Source organism: Sceloporus undulatus, chromosome 5 (genome assembly GCF_019175285.1).
Source record: "Sceloporus undulatus isolate JIND9_A2432 ecotype Alabama chromosome 5, SceUnd_v1.1, whole genome shotgun sequence".
Classification (NCBI taxonomy): Eukaryota; Metazoa; Chordata; class Lepidosauria; order Squamata; family Phrynosomatidae; genus Sceloporus; species Sceloporus undulatus.
The window spans coordinates 166,369,022-166,369,736 of NC_056526.1; positions in this window are offsets into that span (position 1 = coordinate 166,369,022).

The following is a 715-nucleotide window of genomic DNA, read 5'->3' on the forward strand; positions in this document are numbered from 1 at the left end:
GATGAGTTAGATGGCCACCTTCCTTTCCTGTTCTATTATTCAATTCAAGAGATGCCAGGGGGCAAAAATGGGTGTGTTCCATTTGTATGCAGGCTTGAAAAAATCTGAACCAAGAGCAAAAGATTCAGCCATATAATCCATTTTAATTAGATAATTATTTTTCATATTGAGTATCTTGCCAATCCCAGGGTCTTGCCAACCAAAATCTGATGGTGATAGGATTAAAAGACATAGCCCTGTTAGTCTGGATCAGTATGAAAGGGAAGTCTGGTGGTGTTAAATTTACAACTGAATTCCAGTTCAGTGGCTTAAGTGCTAGAAATTTTTCAGAAATTCTGTTGTGATTGTTGTTGCCAATTGCAGCAACTTTCAAGTCTCTCAGCAATTTAAAGCCTAACAAATTTACTAGTGCCTGGTGCCCACTTGAATTTAATATCTAGTTCATTCTCATATAAGGATTGCTATTTTCATGGTGATTCTGCTCTCAGTCAAGACAGAAACGCTGGGCTTTTAATAAAAGCAATGGAGAATTTGCTGAGACTGAGAGAGCCTCCTAGCCACAGAAATAGAGAGAACCAATTGCTTCCACATCTCTTAAACCAGTATAACTGGATTTATCAGCACACCTAAAGCTGATTCTTCAAAACTCCAGACTTGAATCTAGTTACAGATCTTGTACCCTGTCAGAGAGCTCTGGTGCCACAATAAACTTATA